Source organism: Quercus suber, unplaced genomic scaffold (assembly GCF_002906115.3).
Source record: "Quercus suber isolate HL8 unplaced genomic scaffold, Cork oak 2.0 scaffold_13, whole genome shotgun sequence".
In the NCBI taxonomy this organism is placed as follows: Eukaryota; Viridiplantae; Streptophyta; class Magnoliopsida; order Fagales; family Fagaceae; genus Quercus; species Quercus suber.
Genome location: NW_027069478.1, coordinates 2,758,187 through 2,781,652, shown reverse-complemented (window position 1 = coordinate 2,781,652; position 23,466 = coordinate 2,758,187).

The window sequence follows — 23,466 nt, the reverse complement described above, 5'->3', positions numbered from 1 at the left end:
TAAAAAAAAGGGAATTAAGTAAAGATAAACTTATATAGAATTTGGACGAATGAATTCTCTCGTGTCCAATTTCATGTTTGACAACAAATTTTGCTTTTAATTAAAGAATATAGATTACATGGAATAAAGCACCAAACAAAAGCCATAACAAATTAAATCCATAATAAATATTGATGTCAACAACAAATAATCATGTAATAAGAAATTAAAAAATACAAAAAACAAAAATGTTGCTTGCTATATTGACTTCTAAAAAAAAACTAAAAGGTGTGATCAAACATAGAATTTCAGCCTATCTATAAAACTTGTTAATAAAAATCATATTATATATCATAAAAAGGCAACAAATACACAAAATCTATTCAATTTGATGAAAGAAAAAAAAAAATTACCTGCAAGGTTGTAGGTAGGGCAGAGAGAGAAAGGAAGAATATAGCAAATAATTGTAAAGTACATAGTAGAAATAATGAAACACCAAAAAGACTGTGTGTATGTATAGTGGGAATTTTAGTTTGTGAAGAAGATATGAACAAAAAGAAGCAGTTTAGGTGAAACTCAAATACTTTTTTTTTTTTTACTTTATTATTAGGAAAAAGATGACATAAGATGCAAATTTATCCACCAAAAAAAAAGGTAGGAAAAAAAAAAAAAAAAGCAAGTTCTATCTTCTTCTTTTTTCCTTTTACGTTTTTTAAAGAATCGTAGGAAAAAAAATTTCATCAAGATCAAGATGGTGTCAACTAAAACCATAGATGGCAACGGTAATCTCTTTCTCTTATATATATATATATATATTATAAACAATCTCTGTAGGGACTCGATTTGCAGCCCAAGCCCAAGAGGTATGGGTCTTGGTCCAGTAAGCCCAGTACAATGAAAAAAAAAAGCAAGTTCTATCTTCTTCTTTTTTTCCTTTTATGTTTTTTAAAGAATCGTAGGAAAAAAAATTTCATCAAGATCAAGATGGTGTCAACTAAAACCATAGATGGCAACGGTAATCTCTTTCTCTTATATATATATATATATATATTATAAACAATCTATGTAGGGACTCGATTTGCAGCTCAAGCCCAAGAGATATGGATCTTGGCCCAATAAGCCCAGTACAATGAATTTGTAGATAATGGGTCAAAGAACTAGGCCCTAGTGAATTTAACAACGGCTAGTATGGATGCAAAAGGCAATCAAGTAAGAGCAAAGCACACAGGACTGAATAAATTCTCTATCCGAGGAGACAAATCTTGGTATAAATTGATAGAACCGATTACCAGTGCAATTGTGATTGCTATAGTGTTCTTTTCCTATTTTTTCCGATCCCCCTTCCTTCTGGGGTTTCTTACATTATATATTTCCTTCCCGGCGATCTTGGCCCCCCACTTATCAAACGTCCAAGCTACTACTCAAGTTCCCGTCCCATCAGACACCCCTTCTAGCTCTTTGTGAATCGTGATAGCCAAGGAAGCACTGTTCAGGAGTCTTCTCCACATAAATGCAACCAGAAAAGTATCTACAGTGCATTTAATGAGGTGGTAGCAGCTTTTTCTTAGATATTTATGCGTTTCCATCATCCTTATACATGTACAATACACGTTCTTATCACTGGATCATCTTGGAAGGTCACCTTGATCGTTGGAACATAGATTTAAACTGCATTCATCATATCCGAGGAGGAATTCCTCCTCGGATCACGCCCCATTCATTCATTACTTATGAGACTTTAAAATGGGAACCCCTCAGAATTATCTGTACCCCCTCGGACATTCCCCCATCCTCGGATAAGGCCCATGACCCAATATATGATTTTTGGGCCCTTATCCCTACAATCTCTTTCTCATTATGATGGGATTTGGATTTTCCACGTGGGAGCTGCGATTATTTATAAATAAATTAAAAAATACATTCTAAAACCATAGATGGCAACGGTAATTTCTTTCTCTCTTTTATTATAATATATATATATATATACATATTAAACAATCTCTTTCTCATTATGATGGGATTTGGATTTTGCACGTGGGAGCTGCGATTATTTATAACAATAATAAATACATTTTATTTACTCATTATTTGATGTGGCATACTGGCATATGGGGTTTTCATCATCTTGGCTGGTGGAGTGTCGATGTCAACATGGAGCTGTTTCGTACACATTAAAATTTCAACAAATTAAGAAGTTATATCCTTATCAAAAACAAAGATTTAAAATTGATCTCTCTCTAGACTTTAGAGTTCTTATTTAACTATTCTTTCACTTTAACTACTTTAGTTTAACTACTCTACGTATACTCTAAATTTTTTTTAGAAATTATAGATAAATTAATAATAAAAGGATTATATGAAGAATTTGGATTGTAATCAAATTAAAATTTTTATCAACTTAGAAATTATAGGAGAAAAAGCTAAGGACAAAAAAATATATATCTATTTTTTGATTTTAGGTTTTGTTGATAACATTTTAGATAGACACAACTGTTATAGTTGTAAATCAAATACTACTTTATTTCATTACTTGATTTGTCATATTTATATAAAAAATATGTATATATCTATTCTTAAAATCTAAAAATTTATTAAAATTTTTGCAATTTAGTGAAGCCACGTGGCGCAACCATGGCGTTTAAGCCCAACTTTTATTATATATAATATAATATAATATGATTTGGGAGGTAAACTACTGTGATTACTTGTCGTACCAATAAATGGTCGGTTGTCATTGTTGTTTTTTTTTTTTTTCTTTGGCTACCCAAATGGACTGTTGTTTAAGGAGGTGTTTGGTAATATTGTTCTAGTAACATTATTTATATTTTTGGAAAATACGTGTGGGTGAAAAAGTGTGTAAAAATACGTGCAATGTTGTTTAAACACTAAAAACCATTGTTTAAAATACCTTACCAAACATCCCCAATATTTTGAGAACACTGTAAGGACAATTGTGGTAAAGGAAGGGTTGTTTTTACCAACCTAATAAGAAGAACTTGTGATCCATTATCTTGTGAATTTGAAGTTGTGAGTTTAAATAATGGCAAATCTCATTCTTGTGCAGATGGCCCTACTCTATTTATGTGGAGGGTATAAGTGGATTGGGAGCAATTACTGAACACATAAGGTCACTTTTTTATTCAACCCAAAAAAAAAAAAAAAAAAATGAAGGCTCTTGCGTTTGGAACCTTGCATAGTCATGTGGAAGAAATGACAAATAAAGGTCAAGGCATTAAGGCTTCATTAGGCTTAGGGGATGAAAAAGTGGAAGAATTAAAAATATTTAGTTTGATCTTATATGTTTTTGGTTAGAAGTAGAAAAGTGGATTAAAAAGAAAAATGAAATAATGGAAAATGTAGTTTGCATAAATGTACCCTCATGCCTCTATTAAATTTTTTTAAAAAAATTGCACATTATATTTTATTTTTTTGAGAGAAGATTTGCCCTTCATTTGGTTGAGTAGAAAATTGATAAATAGGTAAAAAGAATTAGGTTTTTTGAATAATCCATTTTTACCTTTTGGGGCTTAAAAATGGTAGCTATAAATCATTTATACTACTATTTAAGGCGTTTCTTTATTTGGGATCCTCATTTTTTTAGTTTAAAAATGCCCCTGCACCCGTATATCTAAGTAGAGACAAAACTAAAGGATAATTCGGTAAAAATCCAATTCCAACTCCCGCTAAAATATTGCCCAAAAAATAGGACTACTTTCCAATTGATTTTTAAATTGCTTTATACACTTAAAAATTCTAAATGTAATATTAATGAGAAAACATGTAAACCTTAAATTGGAATAAATGAAAATTATAACAATAAAAAAAAAAAAAAAAAAAAAAAAAAAAAAAAAAAAAAAAAAAAAAAAAAAAAAAAAACCTCATTGCCCGCGCGAAGCGCCTGTGATGAGGATAGTAATTAAAAACAATGGTGGCACCTGAGTGAAGACAAAGCAGTAAAAAGAGAAAGAGAAGAAAAAATAATAAATAAAACTGGTAAATTAGACTCCAAACAAAAATTGAATCAGAATTTAGTTAAAAATTGCAGTACCAAGTAGGAGTGTAATTTGTAATACCAAGTAAGAATTTAATTCTATTATAAAAAATAAAAAATAAAGTAAGAATTCAAGTATAATATATATTTAAAACCTAAATTTCTTGTGTTGGTTAATAGATTATATCTTTTTGTTTTCCTTTTTAAAGTAAAAGTTAGAAAACGTGGTACTTTATGTAATGAATGTACTTTTTTTTTTTTAGAGCTTATAATTGCGTAAGTACATTTACATATATGTGGAGCCATTAAATATATTAAATTATCAAAAGAAATTATATATATATACAAGCTCTAGCAGCTTTATATGCTAAATTAATCTATTGTGATTACTTTTATGAAAATTTTGAACACTTTGACTTGAGAATTACAAAAANAAAAATTTAATGTGGGCACCCATTAATTCTCGAAACGCTAAAAACGCGCATCGGGCAGTCAAGAAGCCGCCAGCATCAGTATAAACTAAAGTGAGGCCATTCGTCCAGTGGATCCGCATGTATCAAAACCCTCCTCCCCGTTCGAGGGAACGTGCAGCAGAGTTTTGAGGGGCTATTGTGGGGTCCGTGGGCCTGATAGCCTCGGTCCATCATATAGCAGGCCCAAGGCCCATGCCGAGGAGCGCAAGCTATTTCTGAAGAGGAGGGGGGGGGGAAAGAAAGGCCTCCTCGGCCTGTGGCCGAGGAGCATTCCCTCATTTGTAAGAAAACACTTAGCCATTTTTAAAGATAAGTTTGGGCATGGTGATCAACGGCCAGCACCTAAGCCTGTCAGCCCACTCTCTATAAATGTATTGTTTGGGCTTGTTGGGCTGAAAACCCAACACTCAATTCAAATTGAGTCCTTACAATATATATATAAAATATCTCTTTCTCATTATGATGGGATTTGGATTTTGCACGTGGGAGCGGCGATTATTTATAACAATAATAAATACATTTTATTTACTCATTATTTGCTGTGGCATACTGGCATATGGGGTTTTCATCATCTTGGCTGGTGGAGTGTCGATGTCAACATGGAGCTGTTTCGTACACATTAAAATTTCAACAAATTAAGAAGTTATATCCTCATCAAAAACAAAGATTTAAAATTGATCTCTCTCTAGACTTTAGAGTTCTTATTTAACTATTCTTTCACTTTAACTACTTTAGTTTAACTACCTACGTATACTCTAAATTTTTTTTTAGAAATTATAGATAAATTAATAATAAAAGGATTATATGAAGAATTTGGATTGTAATCAAATTAAAATTTTTATCAACTTAGAAATTATAGGAGAAAAAGATAAGGACAAAAAAATATATATCTATTTTTTGATTTTAGGGTTTGTTGATAACATTTTAGATAGACACAACTATTATAGTTGTAAATCAAATACTACTTTATTTCATTACTTTATTTGTCATATTTATCCAAAAAATATGTATATATCTATTCTTAAAATCTAAAAATTTATTAAAATTTCTGCAATTTAGTGAAGCCACGTGGCGCAACCATGGCGTTTAAGCCCAACTTTTATTATATATAATATAATATAATATGATTTGGGAGGTAAACTACTGTGATTACTTGTCGTACCAATAAATGGTCGGTTGTCGTTGTTGTTTTTTTTTTTTTTTTTGGCTACCCAAATGGACTGTTGTTTAAGGAGGCGTTTGGTAATATTGTTCTAGTAACATTATTTATATTTTGGGAAAATACGTGTGGGCGAAAAAGTGTGTAAAAATATGTGCAATGTTGTTTAAACACTAAAAACCGTTGTTTAAAATACCTTACCAAACATCCCCAATATTTTGAGAACACTATAAGGACAATTGTGGTAAAGGAAGGGTTGTTTTTACCGACCTAATAAGAAGAACTTGTGATCCATTATCTTGTGAATTTGAAGTTGTGAGTTTAAATAATGGCAAATCTCATTCTTGTGGCCCTACTCTATTTATGTGGAGGGTATAAGTGGATTGGGAGCAATTACCGAACACATAAGGTCACTTTTTTATTCAACCCAAAAAAAAAAAAAATGAAGGCTCTTGCTTTTGGAACCTCACATTGTCATGTGGAAGAAATGACAAATAAAGGTCAAGGCATTAAGGCTTCATTAGGCTTAGGGGATGAAAACGTGGAAGAATTAAAAATATTTAGTTTGATCTTATATGTTTTTGTTTAGAAGTAGAAAAGTGGATTAAAAAGAAAAATGAAATAATGGAAAGTGTAGTTTGCATAAATGCACCCTCATGCCTCTATTAAATTTTTTTTTAAAAAAAAAATTGCACATTATATTTTATTTTTTTGAGAGAAGATTCGCACTTCATTTGGTTGAGTAGAAAATTGATAAATAGGAAAAAAGAATTAGGTTTTTTGAATAATCCATTTTTACCTTTTGGGGCTTAAAAATGGTAGCTATAAATCATTTATACTACTATTTAAGGAGTTTCTTTATTTGGGATCCTCATTTTTTGAGTTTAAAAATGCCCCTGCACCCCTATATTTAAGTAGAGACAAAACTAAAGGATAATCCGGTAAAAATACAATTTCAACTCCCGCTAAAATATTGCCCAAAAAATAGGACTACTTTCCAATTGATTTTTAAATTGCTTTTACACTTAAAAATTCTAAATGTAATATTAATGAGAAAACATGTAAACCTTAAATTGGAATAAATGAAAATTATAACACTAAAAAACAAAAACCTCATTGCCTGCACAAAACGCCTGTGATGAGGATAGTAATTAAAAACAATGGTAGCACCTGAGTGAAGACAAAGCAGAAAAAGAGAAAGAGAAGAAAAAATAATAAATAAAACTGGTAAATTAGACTCCAAACAAAAATTGAATCAGGATGTAGTTAAAAATTGCAGTACCAAGTAGGAGTGTAATTTGTAATACCAAGTAAGAATTTAATTCTATTATAAAAAATAAAAAATAAAGTAAGAGTATAATTCAAGTATAATAAATATTTAATACCTAAATTTCTTGTGTTGGTTAATAGATTATATCTTTTTGTTTTTCTTTTTAAAGTAAAAGTTAGAAAACGTGGTACTTTATGTAATGAATGTACTTTTTTTTTTTTAGAGCTTATAATTGCATAAGTACATTTACATATATGTGGAGCCCTTATATATATTAAATTATCAAAAGAAATTATATATATATATATATATATATATACAAGCTCTAGCAGCTTTATATGAATTTACATATATGTGGAGCCCTTATATATATTAAATTATCAAAAGAAATTATATATATATATATATATATATATACAAGCTCTAGCAGCTTTATATGCTAAATTAATCTATTGTGATTACTTTTATGAAAATTTTGAACACTTTGACTTGAGAATTTCAAAAATTTGGGTTCAACAAAAATAAAAGTAATGCTACTACATTCACAAAATTTTTACAATAATTTCACAAAAAATTTAATGTGGTAAGCTGTTATTGATTATAACTTGAGCCAAATACTAATATTATTTTTTTTTGCACACTTGTAAGGACACAATTTGGTTCCCAAGCCCAAAAAGTAAAAGGATCTAGGTCCAAAGAGCTCAATACAATGAATTTGTAGAGAGTAGGTTAGAAAACTAGGCTTTAATGAGTTGGGTGACAATTATAATGGATCCAAATCACTATAAAGTAAAGATATACCGGTTTTATTTAAAGAATCGTCATCAGCACAATCCAAGGAGATCAGTTCTTGTATATATTTCTTAAATTTGGTTACAAGAACAGTTCTTGTTGTTACAATGCTTTTCTCTCAATTCTCCAATCCCCTTCTCTTAGGATCTTCTTTCTATTTTATACTATCTTCCTTATTTAATCTCTACCCTCCACGTGTAGATTAAATTGCTAGTGTTATTCATTGACCCATCAGCACATTCCTAAAGTCTTTGGGAGTAGCTGTAAGGCTAAAAATTACTGTTCAAGTATCACTTTCTCGTTAATGCAGCTAGAGAGTTAGCTATAGAGCATTCAATACGGTGGTAACAGCTTTCTCTTAAATATTATATGGCTTCCCTCTGTCTTGTGCTTCTAAGATGCATGTCCTTATCAATAGAATCTCTTGGAACGTTACCCTGCACAGCAGACCACATCGTCGGACCTTGGCTTTGCTCAGCCGAGAAGGCATTCATCATCGGACCACCTTCTTGGACTCTTATGACCAAACCTCACCTCTTCATTCATTAACATGGACTCTCATAACAGTGTTTTACCCAATTCTCAGACTACTTAATGTCCTCGGATTGGGACCCTGGCCCAATATATACATAAATACACACTACTGGGCCTATCACCCTACAATAGTCCCTCGAAATTCTCCTCTCTAGCTTTTCAGGAAGAAAGAAGGATTTCGATGTCACTACAATTACCCCGCTCTTATCATGCATCATCTCTGCCTGTGCAGGTACCTTTTTAACTGCCCAACGCACGCTCTTGACACTTCGACATCCGAGATGCGACTTCATTAAATTTCTACGACTCCATGTTCCCTACATTCTACGGTGCAATGTGGATCCAACGGCTAAGGATTCCGTTGGAACTTGGGCAAGAATTTTCCCACTCGTCTCTCTCTCTTTCATATAAATATTGCTTGAATGCTCCACTCACTCCACTTTTGCTTTCATTCACTTCACTTGCGCACTTATTCAATTCACTCGTGTCCTCACAAATATCAAGAGCTAGTCTGAGGAGAGTTTTCTTCTCTGCGTAAGTCTTTTTAAACCTCGCCATTTACTTTTCCTTCTCCTTTTCTTTTCTTCGTGTCCTTTCCTCGGCCTTCATAATTTCCCCTTTACCATCTTAGTATCCCCAACCCTCCTTTAAATATGGGTAGATTCGCTTACTTGGTAGACTCTGTGGAGAGTATAGGATCTGGCCAGGAGTTTTCATTAGATATTGTAAGGGGATTGGCACATTAATAGGCAAGAGGGAGAAGTAGTAATCCCGATGATTGCCTTTATAGAGGGAGGGATGAAAATCCCCATGAGCACAATCACTAGGGATTACCTTAGGGCTCACAGATTAGCCCCTACTTAATGTGCCCCAAACATGTTTAGGATTTTAGGTAGCATAAATGCCCTAAATAAGAAAATGGGCCTAAACCTTACCCACTACGATGTCAACTAGGTCTATAACCTTCACCACCTGAAAGAGCAGGGATACTACCTCAAAACTAGGTATCCTAATATTAGGCTCATTTCATGCCTCCCTAACTCCAACAAAGGCATGAACAAAGATTTCCTGATCGTTTTAGGGAAGTGACACGATGGCATCCCCTGCCTGACAAGAGATGGGTAACCAGGTGGGGTTTTTAGGTCTAGGTTTTACTACTTCAAAGTCACCCTGTTTTCACTTTAACATACTCTACACCTATTTTTCTCCATGTGTGTTAGTAATTGATTTTTCTTTTGATTTGTGCCATTTCCTTTTTTGACGGTGCTTTTTTGTTTGTTTTCTCAATGGTTTTACAGATAAGTACGCCGCTGTTCCAAATTTCAATCTTTTCAACCAGCCGAGCTTAGAAAAGATACTTTAAGACGAGGTATTTGTCCATAGTGACGACCAATTGCGAGCGGCACACCTGATCCTTGGCTACACCCCACTCTCATCAAGTTTCCAGGAGTCAAAGTGCGTAATTAAAGCTAAAGACCCGCACTTGCATTTGATCAATGTTGCTGTGCCAGGCTTCCTCAACCCAGGTCTAGAACTGCAAGGTGTGCTAAAGGTAGAGCCACTCCTTCAGTACAAGGCCAAGGGCGAAGCCACCCCTTCACAGCCATCCACCAAAGAAGAAGAAGAAGAAGAAAAGAAAGGAGAGGTAGTTGAAGTGTCTGATTTCGAGGACGATTTTGAGGTCTTCAATCAACCCGAATCCCTAGAGGTTTCCACTAGTGAATTCAGTCACATGCCTTCTACCGAAGTAAGCCAGATACAAGGAGATTCCTTCATTCCTAAAGCCATGGGGATACAACACAAGCCCAGGGTTGGTCTACTGGAGGTTATGGAGTCTCAATTTGGGAGCAAGGTGCCAGAGAAGACTACTCAGGCCAAGCTTCCTCCCCCTTTGCCTACTCAACCTCTCCGATCTAACCCTACCAATCACAAAAGGAAAAGGGATCAAAGGAGTTAAAAAGTGGTGGAAGGAGGGAAGGACCCCTTCCTTAAGGAGGCCAAGCTCTAGAAGGGAGCTAAAAGAGTAGGGTAGCACAAACCTTGGTGGATAAGAGAGGTGATACTTAGGTTGAGGTCCTTGCCTGGGCACCCACCCTGGTGGTAGATGGAGTTGCCCTGCTCACTGATGCATCCATCAGGGATTTCTAGCAGGGGAGGGCAGGGTATGTTGCTGATGCCCTAGAGCAGGCCTTATTGCTCCCCTAGGATATAGCTGACCTGAAGTCAATAAGGAAGCATGAAGTGTTCCTCAATTTGAACAGGGACCTTGCTCTGGTAAGTCCACTAGCTACCTTCCTTTTCCCATTATCATAGTAATAATCTCTTTTATACTTGTACTTATACTTTACTGATTTTATTACTTTTTTTTTTTTAAGGCTGTCTAAGTTGCCCACAGAGCTAAGGAAATAGTTATCAGCTTTCATAAGTCAATAAAGGAAGAGGAGGCTAGGCAGGTTACCGCCATGAAAGCTTTCGAGCTAGCAGAGAAAAAGTCACAAGAGCTCAATGCTAAGCTAGCTGAAGCTGAACGGGACAAGAAAAGCACCAAGGCTGCTTTAAATGGGGTAGAGAGGCAGGCAAAGGTTCAATGCAAGCAGCTCCGCCAGGCTGAGGACGAGCTCTCTATCGCCAAAAGCCAAATCAAAGTCCTGACAAAGAAGTTGGAGGAGGCTGAGAAGGCCAAGGAGCAAGCCAAGCAAGACGGATACGATGTGGGTGTGGTAGAGACTGAGGAAGCCCTCAGGGCTGAGGTCTCGAAGGTGTGCAAATTCTACTGCCTTCAAGTGTGGAATGAGACCCTAGACCAAGCTAAGGTTGAGGCCTCCTCTTCCGTTAGGAGAGCAGAGAGTGTGTACTACCCTCCAGCCATCCGTGCCTCGGGCTCCTTAGGCTCCAAGGCTGACCCAGTCTCCAAGGAGGCAGATGAAGGCAAGTGAAGCCCAACCAAAGCTTTTCCCACAGCCAACATCCCCCCCCAAGGAGGTAGAGCAGTTGTTTTTGTTTCCAAGATACGTAATCCATTCATCCTTTTGTAATCTATTTGCCTTTTCCACAGGCTTAGCTGAATGATAATTGTCAGTTTTTCTTTCATAGTTCTGATATTTATATGGATCCAAATATAGTTTCTATTTCATTTAAAACTCACTACAACAAAATGTATTTTCAGTGATGAAAAAATTCGTCACTAAAAGTCTAGTTTTTCGTCACTAAGGACTTTTAGTGACAAAACTCATTTCTTCACTGTAGCCCCATCACTAAAAGTCCTGGTGACGAAAAATTTCGTCACTAAAAGTCCGATTTAATTTTTTTTTAAAAAACTTTTAGTGACGAAAACATTTCATCACTAAATGTTTTCCTCACTAAAAGCACTATTCAGTGACGAAAATATTTCATCACTAAAAACACTTTAGTTTACTAAATCATATTTAGTGACGAATAATTTCGTCACTAAAACTATGTTTGGGTTCATATAGTGACGAAAAAATTCGTCACTAAAACTATTTTTAAGAAAATTCAGACACATATAGTGACAAAAATTTTCGTCACTAAAACCATTTCTTACAAAATTTTGCTATATTTAGTGACGAAATTGTCGTCACTAAAACAATTTTTTGTTGCTATATTTGTGACGAAAAAATTCGTCACTAAAACTTATTTTTTGTTTTTATTTTTTTCATGGCTTTGATATTAACTTGTAACCTGTCATTATATTATTAAAACCTTACATTTGAATAACACATTTATTTCAACAACACATTTATAAAAAAAAGATCAATACATTTCATAAATAAAAAATAAAACAAGTATCTAATTCAAACTCTTTCCATACAATAATTGTTTGCAATATATACAATAACTCTACCTAAACCCTATTTTAGAATTAACGGAAGATGTCCTCATATGTCTTCAAGTAATGCCAAAAGTAAATCCCCTAAAAGCCATCAATAAGAAATCTACAGAAATATAAAAACAATACTTCGTTAAAAAATACGCACATTATGTGATTTTATACCACATGGGAAAAATGCAATTGATGGATGCATCAAAGAATCTAATTACCTTTCAATATGGTACATCCACTGATATTGTACCGGGCCTCCTAGAATTGCTTCTCGAGGCAAGTGAACAACAAGGTAGACTATAACATCAAAGAATGTTGTAGGAAAGAACCTCTCAAGCTTACATAGTATAAGAACTATACGTTCTTCTAGTTTCTCCAACGCACTTCGCTTTAGGGTCATTGAGCATAAGTCTCAGGTGTCTTACTCATTGTCATCCAACTTTTATCCATGTTTGACTACAATTACAAGATGAATGCTACTTTAGTAAAATAAGTCTATCCTATTCATGAATGCACAAGTCTATATTAATACTTAAATAAATATACATTGCACACACAAATATACACTCCCAATATGAATTTAAATGATCTTATAATGCTTACAAGTATTGAAATTGAATAAAGGAACACAATTGCTATTAATCAACAAGTTTCATTCACATTTGTAAGAAATTAAAAACACTCATAATATGAATTTAAACGACCTTATAACACCACGCAAGCCACCCGCTCGCTCCAACACAACAACCCACTACAAAACCAATTTCCAACATCAGAAGTATATATAGAGTTTTATAAGTTTTTAACTAGAATAAACTTACTTTGCTCAAGCTAAGTTTACAACTTTCAGAAAAAATCCAAAGTTAACTTGTGTTCTTCACCATATTCCTCACAATTTCTTCAACCACTAAAGAGAAAGAGAGTTGGATATAAAAGAAAGATAACTTTTAGTGAACCAAATTTATTAAACTTGGTAGTTCACGAAATTGCAAGTTGCTACTTCTCTTAATTGCAATCAAACAAGGCCCAACTGTCAATACCTTATATATATCCTTCTACAATTACCATAAGGAATGCATTTTATTTTTGCTAAAGGGACACTTACTGTTGAAATGTTTTCCTGCACAAAGAGAAACAAAATTAAAGTCTCATATTGTCCTAAGAACACAACTAACTCAATAGAAAAGCCTTAAAGAGTAGGAAACACTCTGAGAATAAAGAATCAAATTCATGAAACAAATAAGGACAAACAACATAGCTTTTGTCTGCATTTGTTAGATGCAGGGAAAAAAAAAACTATTGATTTCCTCTAATTAGAAGCAATTCATGTCTTCGTATCAAATGAAGCATAAAGGGTATTATTAACCACGAAAAAATAATAAGCAAACATTACATAAAAATTGAAAACAAATCAAAATTGGTATTGTTCAGTGTAACCATGTGCAATTTCAAAGAACATAATAAATATTTAAAAAAAAAAAAAAAACCCTGAAAACAAGAGAAGCTCTAAATCCCAATTGAAAAAAATCACAAGGTAAGACACTGCAATCATGAAACAACTCAACCGAGTAAAAATCAAAATATCCCAGTGCTCTAAATAGTGGCTGAGTAAATGCAGGAGTGAATAGAGATCAAAATGTCACATTCATTATTCAAACACCCAATGAAACAATCAACTTAATAGAGTAAAACCCAACACTTCTTTATTTTTTTCAAATTCTTTACAGGCAAACTAAAACCAAAGAAATCATCAGACCTAATAGTGGATTCTGCGCCTTTTTTTTTTTTTTTGAACAACCAAACAATAATGCTACCATGGAATGCTGCCAAATATAGAAACTCTAGAAAACAAAGCTCAAATGGGTATGCATACACCTTCATAGTCATTCAGATTCACAGTTCAAAGAAAACCTCCAAACCCCAGAAGAGTAGAAAAAACCCAATGAGCAAGTAAATACAAAAAAAGAGCAAAAGACACAAAAAAAAAAAAAAGGATAGCTGACAAAATAAACAAAGAAAACAGCAAAGAAATTGACCTGGTGGTGGCGTAGCGTCGCCAGAAGCATCGCAAAGGATGAAGCGTAGCTGGATGGTGCGACTGAAGCTTTGTCGGCGATCGGGAGCTGAAGCGTCGTGATTGGGGCGTCCCCGACATCTGGATCATTGCGATTGGGAGCTGAAGCGTCGCTGACGTCTGAATCGTCACGAAGGATGAATCGGCAACGGCGAGTTGAGGCTACGACGGCAACGGGAGGCGACGGTAAGGTTGGGTTTTGGTTTTGGCGACAGTGAAGCGAGGTGGATCGGCGATGGTAAGGTTGGGTTTTGGCAACGAATCGGCGACGGTAAGGTTGGGTTTTGGCGACGGATCAATGATGGTAAGGTTGGGTTTTTTTTTTGGCAACGGTGAAGCGAGGTGGATCGGCAACGGCAAGGTTGGGTTTTGGCGACGGTGAGGCGAGATGGATCAGCGACGGTAAGGTTGGGTTTTGGCGACGGTGAGGTGATGATGAGACTGGGTTTTGGCGACGGTGACGATGAAGCGAGGTGGATCGGTGACGGTAAGGTTGGGTTTTGGCGACGGTGAGGAATGCGAAAGGAATGAGGCTCTTGTTTTTTTTTTCAAAACTCTCTGTACTATGTATTTATGTTTTTTTTTTTCAATAACTCTCTATACCGTGTATTTTATGACTGAAATGGCTATTGGAGTGGAGTGGCTATTGGTTTTTTTTTTTTTTGGTGTGCTTTTTGGGTATTGAAATTAGGCTTATAAGTCTTTAGTGACGAATTCACATTTTGTCACTAAAGACCGAGCTTTGTTAAGATTTTTAGAGACGAAATTCATATTTCGTCACTAAATCATACTTTTAGTGACGAATTGTGATTTCGTCACTAAAAACGTATAAATGCAAAACTATTATTATTTTTAGTGATGAATATTTTTCGTCACTAATTCTTTCTTATAGTGACGAAATATTTCGTTACTAAAAATTTCAACTTTTAGCGATGAAATATTTCGTCACTATAGATTAATTAAACTCGTGCCAAAGTTTCCCTCCATTGGCGCCCATTTTTCAGATCACAATAGCGACGAAATTTATTTTTCGTCACTAAATGTTATAATTTTTTTCATTATTAGTGATGAAATTCATATTTCGTCACTAAAGCTGTATTTTTAGCGACGAAAAATATTTCCTCACTAATTTTCATCACTAAAAATACATTTTGTTGTAATGACTTAACCAACATAACAATGAGATATAGTTCCATTTAGCTATCTGCATAAGTGGTAGCATAGTTACCAAACCTTACATGATCAGCAATAGGATAGGTTAGACCTACTAAGTCCACAATCTCAACAAAGTATAATCTTAACCTCAAAGGTTCTGTTTAATACTTAGAAAAGTCAGACATAACTAAGGTTCTGTTTAATACTTAGAAGGATAATATGAATTATTAATTTACTCAAAGTATGTGGTCCAAAGAGCCAAACATGACTAAAGTTCTGTTTAACACTTAGAAGAAAAATAATAGGAAGTATTAATTTACCCAAAGTATGTGGTCTGAGGAGTCAGACATAACTAAAATTCTGTTTAATACTTAGAAAAATGATATGAAGTATTAATTTACTCAAAGCATGTGGTCCGAGGAGCCAGACATGACTAAGGTTCTATTTAATACTTAAGCGAACAAGAAGTATAACACATAGTGTACTAAATGAAAATATGGCAGAAATGACTTTTATTAATAATAATACATTCGTAAGTTATTTACATTCCAAGGGCATGGTACAACATTTCCATCTAGATCTTCAAGATAATATGCACCTATTCTAGCCACCGAGGTGATACGATATGACCCTTCCTAGTTGGGCCCTAACTTTCCCCATGTTGGGTTCTTTGCAATACCCAAAAATTTTCTCGATATCAAGTCTCCAAGCGCTAATGGCCTTAACCTCATGTTGGCATTGTATCCCTACTTGAGCTTATGTTGATAATATGCCAATTGAATCATGACATTTTCTCTTTGATCTTCAATCAAATCTAAATTCTTTTCTAACAACCCATCATTGTTGTCCGAAGTGAAAGAACTCATCCTTAGTGTTGGGAATCCGGTCTCCAAAGGAATCACTGCTTCGGCTCCATAAGTCATTGAAAAGGGGGTTTCCGCTGTTGATCTACGAGGTGTAGTCTGATATGTCCAAAGGATGTGTGACAACTCTTCCACCCATTTTTCCTTTGCATCATCCAGCTTTTTCTTGAGTCCATTCACTATCACCTTATTGACAGCCTCGACCTATCCATTCTCCTGTAGATAAGCCGGGGTAGAATACCTATTCATAATGCCTAAGTCACAATAGTACTTCCTGAAGGTCTTACTATCAAAATGAAGTCCATTGTCTGAGATGAGGGTATGAAGGATCCCAAATCGGGTGACAATATTTTTCCAAACAAATCTCTTGGAATCCACATCCCTGATATTTGCCAATGGTTCGGTTTCAACCCACTTAGTGAAGTAATCCGTGCCGACCAGCAGCCACCTCTTATTCCCTGCTACCTTAGGGAATGGCCCTACAATATCTAAGCTCCACTAAGCAAAAGGCCAAGGGCTAAACAAAGGATTAAGGATGCCCCCTGGTTGATGAATGTTTGGGGCGAATCTCTAGCATTGGTCACACTTCTTAACATACTCTTGTGCTTCATTCTACATGTTCAACCACCATTATCCTTGAATGAGGGCTCTGTGAGACAAGGATCTACCTCCTATATGGCTTCCACCGATCTCAACTCCTCCAAGAGTAGCTCTGATGCCTCAAGGTATACGCATAGTAAATATGACCCAAAAAAAAAAAAGGCACTTGTACAACTTTTAGTCCTTGGATAGCCAAAATCGGGGTGCCTTTCTTTACACTTTGTCAACCTCAAACTTCCCCTCGGGAAAGATATCCTCCTTAACGAAGAGCACGATGGAGTCCATCCAGCTAGGTCCCACCCTAATTTGATGAACAGAGACCATTTCTTTCTTCATTTCAGCAGGTTTGCACAAGTCTTCAATAAGAACAACCCGAGACAAGCTCTGCACCGAGGAGGTTGCAAGAGTGGCTAGAGAATCTGCATGGGTGTTTTCGCTTCTAAGGATGTGCAGTAAGTTGAAAGACTCAAACCCTAATTGTAAATGCCTAACTTGATCTAAATATTCTTGCATTCTCACATCTCTGGCCTCTAACTCTCCCTAAACTTGGCCCACAACCAACCTTGAATTTGAGAATATTTCTATTGCTTTTCCTCCCATTTTCTGAACCATAGTCATTCCTACCAATAGATCTTCATACTCAACCTCATTGTTTGTGGCCGAGAAATCCAATCTTAAGGATTTCTCAATGGTGATCCTCTTAGAAGACATTAAAACTAGCCTCACACCAACGTATACCCTCTAGGTTAAAGGTTCTTGTAAGAGACCATACCAACTAATTTTCCATCCATGTCCTGCTTCTCCACCTTCTCTTCTAATGGGGATTTAGCAAACTCGGCCACCAAATTTACGAAGACTTGGCCCTTGATAGAGGTGCGAGACATAAACTTGATATCAAAAGCCCTTCGAATCGTACCCTATCTGGCAATCATTCCTGTGTAATCAGCACTCCAAAGCAGCGATCGAAGTGGAAGTTGGGTTAAAACAACAACTGTGTGAGATTGGAAGTAGTGAGGGAGTTTATGTGTAGCGTGTACTACTATCAAAATGGCTTTATCCAGTGGTAAGTAACAAACTTTTGCTTCATGAAAAAACTTGCTTACATAATAAACTGGCATCTGCACGCCATTGTCAATCCATATCAACACCAAGCTCACAGTGTGGGAAACCACAACAATGTAAGCAAACAAAACCTTATCCACCTCGGGCCTAGACATAACGGGTGGTCGAGAAAGGTATTCCTTAAGTTGCTGGAATGCCAAGGCATACTCCTCAGACCACTAAAATCCCTTTCGTTTATTCAACAACTGGAAGAAAGGTCTGCACCTGTCCGCTGACCGAGAGATGAACCGGTTCAAGGCAGCAGTCATTCTTGTTAATTTCTGAACTTCTTTGGGATTCCGAGGTGGCTGTAAACTATTAATTGCCTTAACCTAATCAGGGTTAACCTCAGTTTCATTGAGGTGCAGTTTGTGTTTCCTTAGTATGTCAAAAATATTCCCAAGGTCTCCCACGTCTCAGACACCATCTTACTCTTCACCACCATATCATCTATATAAACCTCAATATTTTTGCCCAAATGTGGCTCAAACATCCTGGTCATCATTCTCTGATAGATAGACCATGTATTCTTTAATCTAAATGGCATCAACTTGTAGTAGTAATTTCGAGTAGGAATGACAAAAGCTGTCTTCTCTTGATCTCCCAAAGCTAGTGGTATTTGGTGGTATGCTTAGAAAGCATCCAAAAAGCTCATCCGAGTATGGCCCACAGTTGCATCCACTAACTGGTCTATCCAAGGCATGGGGAAAGGGTCCTTTGGATAGGTCTTGTTCAAATTTGTGAAGTTCACACATACTCGTCACTTTCCATTCTTCTTATTCACCACTACAGTATTGGCTAGTCACTTAGAGTAAAAAAAACCTCTTTAATAGTGCCAACTTACTTAAGTTTGATTACCTCATCCTTGACAGCATCAGAATAGTATTTAGATGAGTGCTGAGGTGGTTGCTTTTTGGGAATGACAGACTGATTGACATTCAAATTATGGTAGATGAAGTTTGGATCCACCCCAAGAGCTTCATAAGCACTCCACGCGAACACATCAATATTCTTTCTGAGAAATAGTATCAGCTTCTCCTTCTCTTGAAAAGGCAGTTGAGTTCCAATCTGAAATAACTTTTCTAAATCATCATCTAGAAAAATCTTCTCTAACTCCTTACACTTCGCCCCTTCTGATATCTCATCCCTAGGTAACACCGGAGTCCTTGATTGCTATAAACCCCTATCAGCAGAGGCCAAGGGCCCAACTTCAAAATAATGCATAATTGCAGACATCAAGCACTGCCTAGCCATGAATTGGCTCCCAACCAGCTCTTCAACCTGATCCTTGGATGAATATTTCACTTTCAAGTGGAGTGTGGAAGAAACAGCCCCTAGGGCAAAAAGCCAAGGTCTTGCTACAATGGCAGTGTAGGGAGAATAAGTATCCACCACAATGAAGTCCACCTCTACCACCTCTGAACTTGCCTACACATGTAGTCTAATCTAGCCCCTTGGAATAACAACCTTTCCATCAAAGCCCAATAGAGGTGAATCATAACCTGTTAAATCCTCAGGTTTCAAGTTTAGCCTTTTGTACAAATCAGGGTACATTATCTCTGCCCTACTGCCCTGGTCCACCAGCACCCTCTTCACATTATACCCTCCTATCCTAAGGGTGACTACTAGGGCATCATCATGTGGCTGCACAGTGCCAACCTTGTCCTCATTCGAGAAACTCAATACTGGTCGGATCTCTATCTAGCCCTCTTCGGCTCAGAGTTGGAGTCCTTGGCATGTGGCCGAGCTACAAACATCACCTTGGAGGGATGAGAACTAGTCCTTCTCGGAGCAACGAGGGTAACATTAATCGTGCCTAAAGGGGCTTTCAAAGAAGCATCTCTCCGAGGTCCTAATCCTGACTGGCCCCTTTGCCCACTAGGCTGATGTAAAAATTGTTCAAACCTCCCTTCTCTGACCAACTATTCTAGATGGTTCCACAAGGTTCTGCAATCTTCCGTGGTGTGTCCCTACTCTTGGTGGTATTGACAATGAAGGCTTTGATTGCGCTTCATATGGTTTCCTCCCATCTTATTTGGCCATTTAAAATATGACTCATTCTTAATTTTTTCTAGGACTTGATGCACTAGCTCACGGAGCACCATGCCAACCACTTGAGTTGTAGTAGACCTAAACTGCCCAAAAAAGTCTCTCTGGGGTCAGTTATTATTGTATCTGTTTGATCTGAAATCCATCCTATCCTGAGGGATAACCTTCACATTTCCTTTCCCTTACTGTTGGTATTCCTCGACCCGCTTATACTCAACAATATGGTTCATGACCTACGCACACTCCTTTCAAGCTTCTTGGTTAACAACTTACTCAAATCATGCTTGGCAGATAGGCCAACCTTGAAAGTCCTTATAGCTACGTCATCAAAGTCTCCATCTATCTCATTAAACAACTCCTAGTATCTGTCTGAGTACGTTTTTAAGGTCTCCCCTTCTCGCATCATCATAGACAGCAGGGAATCTAAGGGCCGAGGAACTCTACTATATGTAATAAAGTGAGATCCAAACGCCCGGGTGAGTTCCTTAAAGGAATCAATAGAACCTACTCCCAGACCATCAAACCACCTCATTGCCACAAGCCCTAAACTGGATGAGAATACCTTGCACATCAAGGCCTCATACTTGGAGTGCACAGCCATTTTCTGGTTGAAGTGTCTCATATGCTCTACAAGGTCTGTTCGACCATTGTACGTGGTGAACGTTGGCTAAGTGAACCGGCGAGAAAGTCTTCATCCCTCAATTCTGTGTGTGAAAGGTGATTTGGAAATCTGGTTCAACGCTTTATTCATAGCATCATTTCCCAAGCCTTTGCAAGATGAGCTCTTATTTCGGTGCTCAAGATGAGCTCTTATTTCAGCATTCAACAAAGTGCAAACACGTACTAGGATACTCCAGGCTTTCTTTTAGACTTTAAGTTTTAAACTTTTTTTTTTTTTGGTTGGAAACTTTTAAGGACTGTTTAGGTCGTTCACACAACAGTTTTTAGTGTTTAAAATTGAAAATTATGCACCTCAAAAAGAAAATTATTTTTGGTAGGAGTTTTTTATAAGAAGTGTTTGAATTACAGTTTTCAATTTAAGGTATTTAAAACATGTATTTTGAAAACTTATTATATCAGTTTTTAGTTTTAAAGTAACATTACTAGGTGGTCTTTTCGTAAATAAAATCATTAGACCCATTGACAAGACCAAACTTTTTTTTTCCTATGAGCCACCACTTTGTCCTTCTTTTTTTCTTCTTTTTTTTTTTTCTCTCATTAAATAAAGTTGCATCTTTTCATTACTTTAAAAAAAAAAAAAAAAACACATACACATACCAAATACACAATTATATTTTTTTTTCATATTTTAAAACATGTTTCTTGAAACATGGTACTAATATATTTTTTGCATTATGAGTACTTTAAACACATTTTCACAACACTTTTTAAACAACAGCTTTCACATTATTTTGAACAACAATACTTGAGCACCACTACCACACAAGTCCTAAAGCACTGGGCAATATCAAAGACCATCATGGTCGTTGAATCATAGCTTTACTGTAGACTGTTAAACCTACAACTCTCTTGATAAAGGTTTTTAATTTTTTTTTTTAGTAATTAAGGAAATGAGAGAAAATTGAAAAGTGTCTTCTAAATATTTTATGGGTCCCTAAGTGTCTTAAGACATTTGTTAATGGAAAATTTTAGTAAAATTTTAATATCACTATGGGAATTATAAAAAGTTGTCAAAAAAGTTAGTTATTTTTTTTCTTCCCATAAAAGGTTTCTTAAAATAATTCATAAACTAATGCCTTTAGGGAATTCATTAAATTTTCACATATTTTATGAATGAGCCACATAAATGAATTTAATGATTAGCACTGATTTTGAATTAGTTAGACATACTACATAAATATCTCGCCCCTCCTTCTCTGTCTCTATCAAAGGAGAAATTATTAGGTCCATTGAGAGCACTGTTGAAATGGTTCTCCAAACCAATGAGTTAGCTTCCTAATCACTACAAAAAATAAAAAATAAAAAAGTACCAAGTGATGTCACATTTACATGAATAACAACGTTTTATTGGTTAGAAGGACCAAGGATGATCACCTCATCAGTCCTCTAATGGACCTAATAATTTCTCCTAAACAAGGCCCTGTGTCTCCCCATGCACTTAAAGATTAGGGAGTTACCATCCCCAAGCCTTTATGGCATGCAATGCACCCATTACCAGTTTTCCACCATTTTTCTTCTTTGATACTTCTTGTATACCAATTATCTTTAACCCAAAAAAAAAAAAACACTTTTATAAAAGCATGTTCTTTGCAAAACTACTATAAGGTACATCTTAGACATACACCTTATTGAGAAATCTATTTTATTGGAGGGGAAAAAGAAAGGTAATAAAAGCATAGCCATCAAAATTGTACCCGAAGTTGACCTAGCTAAAGAATTGGTTTATTGTCTATTTGGTTCAACCAATGGTTCATTCGTTGAATTACAAATTAATTAATTAATTAATTAATTAATTAATTAATTAATTTTATAATTATAAAAAGTAATTAAAAGAAAATAAAATAGTTTGCTTACGTAAATTAATACATTATAACCAAAAAAATTACATTAGATGACATAAAGTTAGAGAGTATTCATTCACATAAATCATCCAAAAACTTTTTAACTTTTTAATTTGACAAATTTTGACTGAGTTTCTTACTAAGAAACAGTTTGATTGCTGAGAAACTTTGTGTCTTACTGGGTGTTCATTTTGATTGATTTTTTCTTTGTGAAGATCCTGAACAGTTGCCAAAGTTTGGTTCAGGACACCATAGCTGACCACGAAATTTTCCAATTCTGGCCCACTACTAAATGTTTGTGGAGGATCCATAACCAGTCTCAAAATTTTGAAACTAAGGCTATATATGTTGTTATAAATTATGGTCCACTGCTAAGAGCATCTCCAGCAGATTTTTCAAATTTTTGTACTATTTAGAGAATCGAGATCGGACTGTGATGACGTCATAATTAATTTAATAATTATTTAAATATAAATAAATATATTAAATTTGTAAATATTAGCAAAATTTACTAAAAATATCTTAAAAATTGAAACAAAATACATAAAATAGTACATTATAAGGTTAATAAAAAATAGTACAACGTAAATAAGCTTAAAAAGAAATTTTTATAATAATCCTTTAAGAGAAATCATTTCAATTAACTAAAAATTGTTTTTAAAATAAATTCATAAATTGCATAGGTATTATTCTTAAATAAAAAGTTAATTTAGTAATATTTAATATGTTGAGAAAGATGACATAGAAGTTTAGAAACTATAAATCATGTAAATTTAATATAAATTTAATAATATTGCATATTAGCTCCCAAGAAGAGTACTTGATCCGTTGGTCATGGCTTCAGTCTTACTTACAAAGTGTGAGAGCAAGAAAGTCAACTTCGTACCGAAAGCCATTTCGATACCACTTAATACCGGTGTATCGTTTCTAAGTTACCACTATATATATATATATATATTTTCATAGTATTTTAAATCCTATGTCTTTGAGTATATTAAACTCAATTCATCATCAATTTTATCCTTCTATAAGAGCATCCACAATGGGGGTTGTATATGCCAAA